This window comes from Cherax quadricarinatus, chromosome 22 (genome assembly GCF_038502225.1).
Source record: "Cherax quadricarinatus isolate ZL_2023a chromosome 22, ASM3850222v1, whole genome shotgun sequence".
In the NCBI taxonomy this organism is placed as follows: Eukaryota; Metazoa; Arthropoda; class Malacostraca; order Decapoda; family Parastacidae; genus Cherax; species Cherax quadricarinatus.
The window spans coordinates 15,068,646-15,084,160 of NC_091313.1; the positions used below are offsets into that span (position 1 = coordinate 15,068,646).

At 37.5% G+C, this 15,515-nt stretch overlaps 1 non-coding gene across 1 annotated transcript; it reads left to right on the forward strand.

Annotated features, from left to right (window-relative positions):
* The first annotated feature begins 15,151 nt into the window (after positions 1-15,151).
* Positions 15,152-15,223, forward strand: TRNAP-AGG (transfer RNA proline (anticodon AGG)). The gene has a single exon. It is a non-coding gene; the product is annotated as a tRNA-Pro (tRNA).
* Positions 15,224-15,515: the final 292 nt, after the last annotated feature.

The following is a 15,515-nucleotide window of genomic DNA, read 5'->3' on the forward strand; positions in this document are numbered from 1 at the left end:
GGTAAAATGAAAGGGGAAGGGTAAGGCAGCCGGGATTGATGGGATAAAAAGATAGAAATGCAAAAGCAGGTGGGGATATAGTTTTGGGAGATTGGCTGGTGCAATTATTTAATAAATAAAAGTGGAAGGAAGAGGTAAAGGTACCTAGGGGATTGGCAGAGAGGCGATAGTCTTCCTCGGTATAAAATGGCAGGGGGATAAAAGAGAAGGTGCAAAAATTAGAGGGATAAGTCTGTTGATGCTTTTCTTAGCAAAGTGTATGGTAGAGTTATGTTGAAAGAAGAGAATTCTTAAGAAGAGTAAGACCAGGGAGAATAGAGATGCAGATGAACAAGGGAGGCTCAGGGAAATGGTACAGGGGTGGGTATGGACCAGGTGTTTACAAGTTAGAGCATATAAATGAATCAACTAATTTTTAAGATAAGGCTAAAGAGGGTCTTTGTGGCATTTTATGGATTTGGAAAGGAGGCGCACAGGGGTGGATGAGGGGGGCAATGTGGCAAGGATGTTGCAAGTGTATGGTGGTGTAGGAGGGTGGAGGTTACTGAAAGCAGTGAAGAGTTTTTACGAGGATAGTGAGGCTCAAGTTAGGAGTATGTAGGAAAGAGGGAAATTCTTCCCAGTAAAAGTAGGCCTTAGACAAGGATGTGGCAGATGTCACCTGTGGTTAGCTTAATATATTTTATAGATGGGCAGGTTAATGCAGAATAAGTAAATGCCGAGGGTCTTAAGGTCAAGAGGCGTGGGAGTTAAAAGATAAAAAGAATCACACACAGGGTGGGAGGTTACTAACCCCAGCTATGCTTACACTAGATGACACTGTGCTCTTAGGGAGGACTTAAAGAGGAAATTCTTAGCAGATTAATTGGAGAACTAGAATGGTAGGGGTGTGCAAAAGAAGATTCAAAGGTGAATACAGGAAAGAGTAAGGTTATGAGTATAACAAAAGATTGAGGTGATGAAAAAGATTGAATGGTATCAGATTGGAGGGAGAGAGTATGGAGGAGGAGAATGTATTCAGATATTTGGGAGGGATTGGACGTATCCAGCGGATTGCGGGTCTGTTAAGTGAGATGAGGTGGGGTGAATCATTAGGAATATATATATATATATATATATATATATATATATATATATATATATATATATATATATATATATATATGTATATATATATATATATATATATATATATATATATATATATATATATATATATATATATATATATATATATATATATATATATATATATATATATATATTCAACACCTCGGCCGTCTCCCACCGAGGCAGGGTGACCCAAAAAGAAACACTTTCAACATCACTCACACATAATCACTTCTGTTTGCATAGGCGCTCAGATAGGGCAATTTGAATGTCACTCCAAGCATCCAATATCACAGACACCTTTAAAGTGCAGGCGTTGTACTTCCCACCTCCAAGATTTAAGTCCGGCTAACTGGTTTCCATGAATCCTTTCACAAAATATTACCCTGCTCATACTCCAACAGATCGTCAGGTCCTAAAAATCATTCGTCTCCATTCAATCCTATCTAACAAGTTCACATATGCCTGCTATTTGTCCAGGCCCGTTGCACACAAAACCTCTTTTACCCCCTCCCTCCATCCTTTCTTAGGATTACCATTACCCGTCCTCCCCTCCACTACGGATTTATACACCCTCCAAATCATCCTATTTTACTTCAGCCTCTCTAAATGACCACACCACCTAATAGTCCCTTAGACACATCTCCAATGCCTCCTTGCTGCAGCATTTACAACCCATGCTTCACACCCATATAAGAGTGTTGTTACAACTATACTCTCATGCATTACCTTCTTTGCCTCCATGGATATAGTTTTTTGTTTCACAGATACCTTAATGCATCACCCACTGTTTTACCTTCATGAATTCTATGGTTAACCTTATCATTCACAAACCCATCTGCTGACAAATCTACTCCCAAATATCTGAACACATCCACTTCTTCCATATATATACATATATATATATATATATATATATATATATATATATATATATATATATATATATATATATATATATATATATATATATATATATATATATATATTTATATATATATATATATATATATATATACTATATATATATATATATATATATATATATATATATATATATATATATATATATATATATATATATATATATATATATATATATATATATATGTTATATATATATATATATATATATATATATATATATATATATATATATATATATATATATATATATATATATATATATATATATATATATATATATATATATATATATATATATATATATATATATATATATATATATATATATATATATATATATATATATATATATATATATATATATATATATATATATATATATATATATATATATATATATATATATATATGTATATTTATATCTTCTAGAAGATATGTTAAGATTTACCCTTAAAGTTGTTCAAATATTTTTCTCCTTCTATCGTGTTTTTGTAAGGGAATTTCAACCACTCGAGTAGAGAACTGTATTAGCTGATGCTATCCGTTTCTTTAGTTATGTGTTGTGGCTCAGAGAAATCTCTGGTAAAGTACTTCAACTAACTCATGTTGAATATCCGAGAATTCTAAAATCTTGTCTTGCGTGTCTAAAATAATAATTTATTTTGTACTATTTCCGTTAGAGCAGTTCTGAAGAATCATTCATGATTTGTTGCTTTTGTTCACAAAAATATGTTCAGGGAAAGTAATGTGAAGGACCTGGGAGTGATAATGTTAGAGGATCTCGCCTTCCAAGACTACAACAATATATCTACCTCATCCGCTAGGAAAATGATAGGATGGATAATGAGAACCTTTAAAACTTGGGACGCCAAGCGATAAGGCACCTAAACTACTGGGAACGGTTGAAGGTCCTTGATCTGTATTCCCTCGAACGCAGGCGAGAGAGATACATGATAATATACACTTGGAAGGTCCTGGAGGGATTGGTACCAAACCTGAACACGAAAATCACTCCCTATGAAAGCAAAAGACTCGGCAGAAGATGCAACATTCCCCCAATGAAAAGTAGGGGTGCCACGAGTACACTTAGAGACAACACAATAAGTGTCCGGGGCCCAAGACTGTTCAGTTGTCTCCCAGCATACATAAGGGGGACTACCAATAGAACCCTGGCTGTCTTCAAGAATGCACTGGACAGACACCTAAAGTCAGTACATGACCAACCGGGCTGTGGTTCGTACGTCAGCTTGCGTGCGGCCAGCAGTAACAGCCTGGTTGATCAGACCCTGATCCACCATGAGGCCTGATCTCAGACCGGGCAGCAGGGGCGTTGACCCCCGAAACCCTCTCCAGGTAAACTCCAGGGCCACTACTGCTTGTTGCAGTATCATCTTGCCTAAAACAAGAATAAGTAGGATGTTTGAAGAACTAACTACGCCTGTCCATTGTGCTTTGTTTCTAATGTAATACACAGGATCATAACTATCCTCATTAAATTACGTTTAAACACTAAATCCATCTTAATGTAAAATACTTTTTAATATGCAACAGGATGCATACTAGTATTAAACAGAATTAATTAAATAGTTAAAAAATGTGCAGAAAACTTTTGCAAACGGCAGATGTACCAAAATATGTTCGCATGAGATATTCTCTCTCTCTCTCTCTCTCTCTCTCTCTCTCTCTCTCTCTCTCTCTCTCTCTCTCTCTCTCTCTCTCTATCTCTCTCTCTCTTTCTAAGTAATCAAGTATAATATTATATTTGGTGGTGTACGCAGGAGCCTAAAGTTACTAGAGCACACATACAAATTTATGGTGTTGGAGAAACTCTACTGTCATCTTCATTGTCCACTTGCTTGCTCCACACACACTGGAAATACAAAGTCCGTAACGTACAGGGTACGTTTTTCAGAGGAGGATTTATCTGTCTGGTGAGTGAATTTAAAAAAAATAAAGATCAGAGTTTCTTTTCAGTATTTTACAAAAAAAAAGTATCCCACCTCAGCTTTTTATTTTTTTAGGAAGTAGCTCTAGCAATTGAGCCATTGAGGATACTTCTGGTATCCATAATGACTTAATTGGCAGAGCCACTGGTATCCTCTGGTACCCTTTTCATAACCTGTTAAAGAGCTTACTGATATATAGTACATTTTTCTGACATATTTTATCATTATGTTTTTCCGGTAGGGATAAGGGTTTTTCCAAATTTAATTTCTGCCTCTTCCTCTCTCGACCGTATCTTAAGACTGACTCTACGTATCGTTTTCAATCCGAAGACGTAAATATGTTCATAAAGCAACGCTTCCTTTTAAAACTGGAGAGTGCAGCCCCCTGATGGTGGGTTTAGAGACAGATTACTCGGTGACTTGTCACTGAGAAGCGCTGCGTCAATCACACTTACAACAGTACAAAAGGAGACTTATTCAGGGTTCAGGACATTTATTGCTGGAAATGCTTCGCCATGAGTAGCTTCATCAGTCTTAACGAAGCCACTCGTGTCCTGAACCGTACAAGTGTCCTTTTCCACCGTTTCTCGGCTCCGCCATGACAATTGCAAGGAAACTTCCAACACATTCCTCGGTGCGAGAGGAAGTGACGAGTCAAAATGTTTTTCATCCTGGAGCGGATTTTCTTAATGTTTTGCGTTCCACTCTTCATGAGTGCCTTCATGACGGTGAAGTGCTCTTGATCTAAGGGACTGGAGCTACCACTCTCCTCTCTCACCCTCGCGGATGAAATCTGATCACCTCCAATTTCCCAAGAAATATATGACCTCACGGCCTTAGCGCTTCCCTGAGTATTTCATAATAATAAAAATTATAATACTAATAATAAAATGTGACTTTCAAATTATTTTTGGTATACCATCCTTGAAGCAGACGAAAATAATCAGTTCAGTTATGGAATGCTGATACTTTAGTGTTACGTTTTATAAGAAAAACACACGTACGGTAACTAGTCTGTAGCTCAGAAGACGTTTCGCCAAGTAGAAGCTTTGAATATAATAATTGTATACAATACCGACACAGAAGATAAGCAAGGCATGTGTGCAAGAGTTAGTTATCCTTATTCGGAAACGTTTCTCCTACAGAGTAGGCTTCTTCAGTCGAATACAGAGGTGACTAATATGGAGAGAGAAGTAGTAGTAGTTTTTAGGTAGTCAGTCCCTCAACTTCGAAATGTAGATGTAGTTTAGAGGAGGCTAGTCCCTCCAGGCTGATGGACTTACCACCTCAAAGCTACATATCGAGGCTAAGGAAGGGACTACCTGTAATATAACTGGTCCATCAAAGTTGATGGATTGATCATATTTTTACCTCTCTACTGCTTCTGTTGTCGCCTTATCAGTTATCTCTGCATCCGAATGAAGACGCCTGCTGTGTAGGCGATACGTTTCGAAATAACACTGCTTAAGTGTTGCATATGTATCCTTTCATTAGTTGCTTTAATAAATACACTGGGTGGTGAAATACTTCCTTTATAAATGTTCTAATTGCTGCATATGTATGGTATCTATGTTACATACTTTGTTACCTAAGTTATATTATGTACTACTGAGAAACTTATGCGATGGTTGGACGCCGGAGTTCCGAATCTCGATAAATTTTCTGAAAATTGTATGTAAGAATTCGTTGTTAATTTTAGGAGAATGGGTTTGATTCCTGTGAAAGCCTTTTACCTCTTGGAAACTAGAGCTACTCCCCCCTCCTTCCTCGGATCAGACATAATTATCCCTTGTTTCCAAGCGCTATATGACTATGGGTTTAGCATTTCTGGAACTCTTTCTAACTGCGAGTTCCTAGAGATAAAGAGGAACGTTGTTCATAGACACAAAACCATCAGCAAAGTCCGTGTTACTACTTCTGAAGTGTTCTTGAGTTCATGATGCTTCACTGTTTTCAGTGAACCCTCCAAACTTGCGTACGTTTGTGAAGTCTCTGCTCGTGAGAGTTGTTTTCCTTCTTGCCTCAATGCTCATGGGAGCCTTTGTGATCTTAGGACCTTTGCCTCTTCGGTGTTCTCCGAACTTCAATACCGCTTTGGAATTCTCAAGACCCCTTTGCTCCTTTGTTGTTCTTGAAACTCCTTCACCCATCGGTGTTCTCCGGAACCCCCTCATTCCATCGGCGTTCTTGAAACCTCCTTCCCTCTTAGGCGCTCATGAAACCTTGAAACTTCGGTCTTCTTGAAATCCTTCATGTCCCTTCGGCGTTTCTAGACCTCATACCTCCGGCGTTCTTGAGTCCAGGGTACTGGAGGAGGCGGGGCAGGGAATGGATGCAGCGTCACGCTTCAATTAGGGCGTCACAAACTCGGGTGCAGCTTCGAGTGGTTCTCGTCTCCGGCAGAGTGGCTGCCTGCAGCTGCCTGTTCATGCTGCAAGATAATACGCTAACTGGCAACGCTGGCATAAGATGCAAGACCAAGAGAGGAAGGAAGGGCGAGGGGGGGGGTAGATAGGAAGGAGGGAGAGGGGGATGACGGGAGGGAGGGGAGGATAGAAATTAGTGGAAGATGGATTGGGAAGTGAAGGATGGAAAAGATGGCAAGAGGGATTATAGGAAAGAGATGATCGGAAGGGGAGGAGGGAAGGGATAAGAGGGGAGGAGGGAAGGGAAAAGGAAGAGGCAGGATGGCATGGAAGGAAACGGGAGGATAGGAAAAAAAGAGGAATGAAAGAGAAAGGGAAATTGGAAAGCGAGAACAGGATGAAAGGGCAGCAAAAGTTAAAAGGGAGTGGGAAAATGAAGCGGAAAGGAAGGGAAGAAGCGAAGAGAAATGAGAAAAATGGGAGATGGAAGGGTGAGGATGTAAGCTGGAGGAAAGAGTGAGGATGTAAGAGAGAGAGAGAGAGAGAGAGAGAGAGAGAGAGAGAGAGAGAGAGAGAGAGAAGGAAGGAAAGGCAAGGGGCAACAGTCCCGATTAATCTATACCAACAAAAGAAACGAGAGGAGGAAAGGTCAACAGTACTGAGGGTAAGACTAGTGCCAGGGACAAGAAGCACAAGATACGCACTTCAGAGGAGGAGAAGCACTTTGGGGAGGAGGAGTGCCTGAAAAATGGAGAAGTGTCTAAGAGTAGAGGAGTAAGAGGCGAAAGAGTGCCTGGATGGGAGCAATGCCGTGGAAGACAAGGTCGAGTGCCTGCAGTCGGGCATTATATTCTGACGCTGTCAATATTGTCAGTATCTCAAGACTGTGTTGGTGATGTACGCATCACACATGTGAATGAAGGAAAGAAAGGATTGTTCAGCCAAATGGCAAAAAAAAAATAAAAAAAAAAATAAAAAAAAAAAAAATTGACCTAGTAAGTAAAGTCTCACGAAGCTTCGCCAGGTATCATGTAAAAGAATTTATTTTATTATAGTGCTGCATTTTTTTTAAATACGCGAGACGCACTACTGCTAAAAGCTGACATTATGATATACGATGCATAGAAGATCGTCCAGCGCTTGGCAGATGATCGTATCCATGGTAACACAAATGTCATGATTGATAATGCAGTGATTCGCGGTCAACGATCTTCAGTCTTCAAGAACCATCATCGTTTTCTCATATAACCGGATTTGAACCCTGACCTGTGTTCGTCGCTCCTACCTTTGTCACACATTAAATATCCAAAATAAATAATTATTTAAATAAATATGTTTGCTGATGTAAAAACCGTTTCCATTCTAAGAAATTAAAAGAACTTAAAAATTCTGAAAGGTTTATAAAAATTCATCAAGGAAAGTGATACACACACACACACACATATATATATATATATATATATATATATATATATATATATATATATATATATATATATATATATATATATATATATATATATATATATATATATATATATATATATATATATATATATATATATATATATATATATATATATATATATATATATATATATATATATATAATGTCGTGCCGATTACCTAAAATTGGTCAATTAGCAAAAGAACATTCAAAATTAAGCCCTTTCTAAAATTTTCTATTATACGTTTAAAGGTATATTTAAAAAAATAATAATTTTGTACCAAAAGAACCTTAGAAAGCTTACCTAACCTTATTATAACAAGCGCAATTTAATTTAGCCTAATTCAAATGAATATAATTTAATAATAAACAAACACAATTAAATATATACTTTTTAAGTTAGGTTCACAATGATTTTTTACGAAATTATTATTGCATTAAGAAATTTTTGCTTGCCTTATTAGCAAAATCGCAAGTTTTACCTATTCGGGACGACACGTATATATACATATATATATAAATATATATATATATATATATATATATATATATATATATATATATATATATATATATATATATATATATATATATATATATATATATATATATATATATATATATATATATATATATATATATATATATATATATATATATATATATATATATATATATATATATATATATATATATATATATATATATATATATATATATATATATATATATATATATATATATATATATATATATATATATATATATATATATATATATGTATATATGTAATCATCTAGCCGATGATTCGAACCCATGTAATTTTGGCCCATCTCATCATGAGCGACACACACATGAAGCTTGCTTCCAAGAAAACTCACGATTCTCCCTGATGTTGTTTGAAAATTTTCTCCTTCTATATTCTATGTAGGTTTTATTTAAAGACAGAATACATTGACAAAAATACAGTTGGGAGTAGAACAACATAGATAACATCTCTGAGCTACATCTCGAATACTTCGTCCAGCTCCCCGGCGGTGGGCCACGTGACCAGAATGCTGCAGGCATTTTCCCTGTGGATCGCAACACTGAGTCTCTGAAAGAGGAAGCTGGTCACCCTGTGATCCTTGGTTTCTATGATGAGTTTTTCTCCCAGTTCTTTGAGGAACTTTAGAACACACTTGTCCCATGTTCCAAGGATCTCCGACCTTATAATAATAATAATAATAATAATAATAATAATAATAATAATAATAATAATAATAATAATAATAATAATGTAATATATCTTTATTTAATACAAGTTCATGTATATGGAATACACTGCTAGCTGACATCAATAACATACTACTGTATAGAAAGCCCCTTATTATGGTGAGCATTTCGGGCAAATTGGGTCAATTTTGTCCCAGGATGCGACTCACACCAGTCACGAACGCCCAGGTACCCATTGTAAACTGATGAGTGAACAGGGATAGCAGATGTCTTATGGAAACACGTCCCTCATGTTTCCCTGCCGTACCGATGGAAATTTGAACTTCGGACCTCAGTATATGAGCTGAGTGTGCTAGCGATCGAGCTGCGGGACACCTTGGGATATATATATATATATGTCGTGCCGAATAGGCAGAACTTGCGATCTTGGCTTCAATAGCAACGCTCATCTTGCCATATAGGACAAGCGAAAATCTGTGTATGCAATAATTTCGCCAAAATCATTCTGAACCTAACGAAAGAAAATGTTTCACTGGGTTTGTTTACTATTAAATTATTGTTAACAAATCTAAAATATATTTAGTTAGGTTAGGCTAAAATAAAGTACTCTTGTTATAATAAGGTTAGGTAAGTTTTCTAAGATTCTTTTGGTGCAAAATTAAATTTTTTTACATTAACATTAATTAAAAATATATATCTTTAAACGTATAAGGGAAAATTTCAGAAAGGACTTAATTTTAAATGAGTTCTTGCTAACTGACCAGTTTTACATATTCGGCACGACATATATATATATATATATATATATATATATATATATATATATATATATATATATATATATATATATATATATAAAATGTTAGTCCAGACTTCAACTATTTATCTATAGTTTAGTATATATAGAAATAAGCATAATATATATATATATATATATATATATATATATATATATATATATATATATATATATATATATATATATATATATATATATATATATATATATATATATATATAAATGAAATATATTGTAAATAACATGTTACAAAAGCTGTTTACAACAAATGTTGCTCCAGTTTGTAATACGAGGTATTGATGTCCGCACCTTCGGAGACATTTAGCTAAGAAAAGGATCAAAGACTTGCAATTAAATCGATTCACCAGTAAATATATGTATGTTACGAAGACAGAGTGACAGCACTGGTAACGCCTGTTTGGAAGCCCAGAGAGGGATTGTTGACGTGAAAATTGCAGAATAACTCTAGCAGAGTAACGCAGACGGGATGACTGTAGGTACAAGAGGTGCGATGGTTGACTACAGGAGTAACAGAGGTGACGAGATAACTACTGGAATGAGAGAGGTGACGAAATAACTACTGGAATGAGAGAGGTGACGAGATAATTACTGGAATGAGAGAGGTGACGAGATGACCACAGGAGAGACAGAGGTGACGGAATTATAGGAACGACAGAGTAGTCTGTCTTTTTAAATAAAAAGAGTTTAATTCACATACAGAAGAATCTTTTTTAACTTACAGACGAAGCCCAATCAATATATTGCCTAAGCCTAAACTACGATCACATTTTTTTTTTTTGCAGTAGGCTGACAGGACTCCTGAGAATGACGGGTATTGGCAGATGGAAGATTAGAGGTAGGAGAGATGAAGGAGAAAAGTGTGGAAAAGTGGAAAGAAAGAAGGTTGGGAATGAATAAATGAAGGAAAGACTGGGAGATGGAGGGGGAGAAGTGGAGGAGAGAAGTGCGTGATAGGTATTGAAAGAAGTGAATTGAGATTGTAAAGAGAGGGTTAGGTATTTAGGAGAGAGAGGTGAAGGAGGGCGGGGTGGAAAAGAGAAGAATAGAGAAGATCGAGGGGGAAAGGGATATAAGGAATAGTAGTGGTGTTGGAAGGCATGAATGGGAAATGAAGTATAGAAGAGAAATGTATTGAGTGAAGGGGGTGGACTGGGGGGGGGTGACAGTGGGATGATGCTGGGCCTGGAGGCAGGGTTGATATAATGAGAAGACCGTCTTCACTCTCCCTTCAAGCCTCGTAAGGTTAAAATATTGCAGAATTGTTGAGGGTCTCCGAGGGTTTGTTTAAAATTTAAGAGGGAAATGTGTATATATTTTCAGAGAGAGAGAGAGAGAGAGAGAGAGAGAGAGAGAGAGAGAGACGGAGGGAGGGAGTAGGTGTGTGTGTGTGTGTGTGTGTGTGTGTATACCTACCGGTTCGTACTTACTTATTTGTGGTTGCTGGAGTCGGTTCACAGCTTCTGGCCCTGCCTCTTCGCTGGTCTCTACTAGGTCCTCTCTTTTCCTGCTCCATGAGCTTTATCGGAACTCTTCTTAAAGCTATGTATGGATCCTGCCTCCACTACATCGCTCTCCAGATTGTTCCACTTCCTGAGAAATCTATAACTGAAGAAATACTTTCTAACATCTCTGAGTCTCATCTAGGCCTTCAATTTCCGGGTGTGACCCCTTCCTTTGTTGCTGTGTCCCATCTCTCGTACATCCTGTCCCTATCCACCTTGTCAGTTCCTCTCAGTATTTTATGTCGTTATCATATCCTCTCTATCCCTCCTGTCCTTAGCTCCCGGACTAGTCTTGTTGCAACCTTTGTACCTTCTCTAAAATTTTGACGTGCTTAACCAGGTGTAGGTTCCATACTGGTGCTGCATACTCCAATATGGGCCTGATGAACACGGTGTACAACGTGTGTGTATGTGTTTGTGTGTGTGTGTGTGTACAGTGGTACATGCTAATACACAGGAAACTCACATAACAGAATGTATCATGGTCACTACTGAGACTGTATACTGAGGTAGTCTAAATACAGTTAAGTTGTTTTTAATTTTGTTTATATAGACGAGATTAAAACAGTACAACAGAACGCTCTCTTAGCACGCACCACTCCCGCCCGTCACACTGTAAGCTTGAAAAAAAAAAGTGGAAGAGCAATTACCATGATTTCTACTTCAAGAAATACTTGTATCGTCACCATCTTTACTTCTACCACATTACAAATACGTCCAGGGTGGTGTAAAACTAACTGATACCACTGAGTGTGTTTTCGTGAGCTAATGTTAGGGATACCACTAGACACTTTTCCATCCTTGTCTTTATAAAGTATTTTTTTTACTTACAGCTTCGTTGGTCATTCTCTTACAGTGTTTCAGAATTAAGCAAAAATAATGATAATTTGCCAGCATTTGCATTACGCCTCATTGTAATAATGTTGGTAAAATTACCGACAATATGTAAAGTAAAAGGACACAAGTGCAACTAATGTGACATTTTTATTGTGGCAACGTTTCGCTCTCCAGGAGCTTTGTCAAGTCGCTTGACAAAGCTCCTGGAGAGCGAAACGTTGCGATAATAAAAATGTCACATTAGTCTCACTTGTGTCCTTTTACTTTACATTACGCCTCATGCCTTTGAGTTTCATGGACGTGTTTTGAGTCACTGAATCACTGTACTTCGAAAAAGTGACTCGTATTCAATGGAATCAAATTTGTTAAGCATGATAAGGTTTGAATGAATTCTCCTAATTAGAACAAATTAGGTTGATGACTAAGACACATCTGCAACACTCATGTCTCTTTATCGTCGAAAAGTTTGACCTGCACAACAGACATCTTCAGTCGAATGTAGGTGAATATAATGCTGGAAGGAGTAGTAGTAGTAGTTGTAACGTGACCAGTCCACCACTCTTGATGGAAAATAGTCAGTTTCTGAAGCCCAAAGCATATGGGGAGACCTTATATACTAGAGTAGAAGTGATATGAAGAAGTTGGAGTTGAAGTAGCAGGCTCCTTGGACTGACCACCTCCCACCAAGGGTGACGAACTGAACACGCCGAAGCTACTTCTACTGCTTCAGGCATTATGTACGCCTGCATTACACCGAAGAAGACTGCTGTGCAGGCGAATTGTTTCGTCAGTAAAGAAACATGAGTGCTGAAAATGTGTTTTATTCATCAGTTTGTCGGTATTGTATGCATCAGTAATTTGAAACTGATTAAACGCATTGATGGTTTCTCCTTATGGTTTGTTTCTTAGTGAAAGAACGAGCTCTGTTACATTCCTCTGCTCCCTCATCAATTTATCTTCATATATTTTGTCATTTGAGGAACAAAATTATACCACAAACTCAGGGTGAGGACTGACACGTGTGTTGCGGTACCAGGTTTGCTTTTTTGAGTTTTGTATAAGGAAAAGAGAGAGAGAGAAAGAATGAATAAGAATCTGTAACAGACTACTTGTCATATTATGTAAAAGAGCTTATTACAGTATTTGTACATATATTTACAAAGTACAGCGCAACACTGTCATGTACGTTAAAATATAATACAACAGATTCCCCAGTATACCAACATACACTGAAGTAGATTCCATGTACGAGTATACCACCTTGCTGCAACACACACGCCAGTCAGTATACTAACAGAATGCAACAGACACTCTATCAGCATACTACCACAGACTTCTCTTTATTTTAATGTAAACTACAACTGACTCCAGTTTGCCTCTAAAATGAATACAACACAAAATAAAACGCATTAATATTAGTAGGATAAATAAAAGGTCTCTGACAAAGAACCAATAGGTCCTGCAAATAAGATTAAGCATTAAAACTTAGTGTTCTGGGGGAAGTGAGGAAAGTTTATTTGACACAGTAGTGTTCTGTCTGGCAGTTGGCGGACGAAGGATCGAGCCTCCACAACTCCTTAACTTAACTACCCACTCGGTTTTAGGTTTCATGAAGTATTGTTTTTAAACAGTTCTTTCAAGTATTATTTTTTGCTATCTTGCCTCACACAAGGTAATGTGTCTGGATACCATAGGTAAGTATGCATACATCAAGGTCGTTTTACTCAATATTACATATATTATTCAACGCCTGCTTACTTAACGCGGTTATTGGTTTTCTTCAGGTATGAAGATGTACTGAGGTGTGGATACTGGAAAATCTTAAAGGTTTCACTGGCGATGTATTACAGAGCGGAGCACGAAGAACGGAGCACATAAATAATAATATCTTTATTTACTACAAGTACATGTACAAGGTGTACAAGCCTAGCTGACATCAATTACATACTACTATATAGAGAGCCGTTTGTTATGCAGAGCATTTCGGGTAAATTAAGTCAGTTGTCCCAGGATGCGACCCACACCAGTCGACTAACACCCAGGTACCAATTTTAAACTGATGGGTGAACAGAGACAGCAGGTGTCTTATTGAAACACGTCCTAATGTTATCTAGCCGTACCGGAGATTTGAACTCCGGACCTCAGTGTGTGAGCTGAGGGACACGCGGAGAGGGACATGCGTAGCGAAGCGCAGTAGTAAAACCATTCGAATTTAAACGCGGAGGTGGACATACGGAGCTTGATATGCATAGCTGGACACGTGTGTAGCGGGACACGCGGAGAGGGACGCGCATAGTGAAACGCAATAATAGAAACACTCGTATTTATATCCTGGCAGAGAAGATATTCAGTAAGATGTGTTAAGATACAACGGTATCTCTCTTTCCCTAACTCTTCTTTTAACTTTATCTAGGCCCCTGGTTATTATCTAGGCCCCTAGATAAATGACCCTATCTGTATATTTGTGCCCAACTCGTAATGTGCCCCTGTTTCTAAGTCACTTTCCATTTTAATTCAGCTATATGTCTATCTCCTACTTTGACCAGTGCCAGATTGAAGGAGGGCACCCTTCACAAAATGGAGCCCCCACGCAAGAGAGGGGGCCCCCACAAATGAGGGGCCCTCCCCCACAAAAGAAGCTAAAGTAAGTCACTCTGTCTGACTTTTTTGGGTTATCCTAGGTAATATACACTATGTATGCTAACTGTACTTATGTGTACCTGTGCCTTAATAAACTTACTTATACTTTCCCATTTTATGAAATACTGAAGTATGAGATGATAGCTTAGCCAGGGAGGGTTGTGTGGAAGGAAAAAAAAAACACGTGGAACAGACACGTGGAAGACGCAGCAGGAAGCATGGAAAAGAAATCGATGAGAGAGGAACATAAGAGGCAAAAAGTTCATAAAAATTGGCCATAGAAGAGACTGTCGTACTTAAAACGAGAAACTTGTATATCTAATCAGACAATTCGTATCAGTGGCCTGTTGGTCTAGTGGTATGATTCTCGCTTAGGGTGCGAGAGGTCCCGGGTTCAACTCCCGGACAGGCCCTGCTATGTTATTTTTTTCTCATTGTGAGTTATATTTTTTTTGTATCCATAAATTAATATGCAATGTGTTGCTAGACTGGTGGAGTTCCTAACAATATGTTACTGGAGTTGGGGTGTAGGGGTACGTTACTGTATTTAAGCTGAAGAAGTTCCTAGCAGTACTTTTTGGAGTTAAGCTGTGGGACTTTCAAGCAGTACCTCACCGCTGTTGATCTAGGGGAGGTTGTGAAGGTAAGAGTTCCTAGCAGTAATTTATGGGACCTGAGCTGGTGTAGTTCTCAGCAGTACTTCAC